Below are 330 nucleotides of genomic sequence, written 5' to 3'. Positions count from 1 at the left end.
TTTATATATGCACATTTTTGGCGCAATTGGTTTGTGGTGATTCTCTGATTGGTTGAGATTATTTTGCAGAATCATGGGAAATTTAGTTTTTCACCAGGAAATCTGCTGTTTAAAACAATTTTAAAAAAATAAATTGAAATAATCTGGGCTGATGGCTTCAACAAAAGCATATACCATTATTTAAAGAATAGGCCTAGTTCACCCCAAAAATTTAATTTGCTGAAAATGTGCTCACCCTCAAGCCATCCAAGATGTAGATGAGTTTGTTTCTTTCATATTTGTAGAAATTTAGCATTACATCACTTAACAACACACAGCTTTTGTCTTCTC

At 32.4% G+C, this 330-nt stretch overlaps 1 long non-coding RNA gene across 1 annotated transcript in view; it reads right to left on the bottom strand.

Annotated features, from left to right (window-relative positions):
• Nucleotides 1–330, bottom strand: part of LOC107653777 (uncharacterized) — a 4,924-nt gene that overhangs the window by 2,354 nt on the left and 2,240 nt on the right. The gene's annotated exons all lie outside the window — the stretch shown is intronic.

Source organism: Sinocyclocheilus anshuiensis, unplaced genomic scaffold, assembly GCF_001515605.1.
Source record: "Sinocyclocheilus anshuiensis isolate Anshui unplaced genomic scaffold, SAMN03320099.WGS_v1.1 scaffold443, whole genome shotgun sequence".
NCBI classification, from domain to species: Eukaryota; Metazoa; Chordata; class Actinopteri; order Cypriniformes; family Cyprinidae; genus Sinocyclocheilus; species Sinocyclocheilus anshuiensis.
Note: the sequence above shows the minus strand (reverse complement) of the source record. Positions and strands in the feature narration are given on the sequence as shown.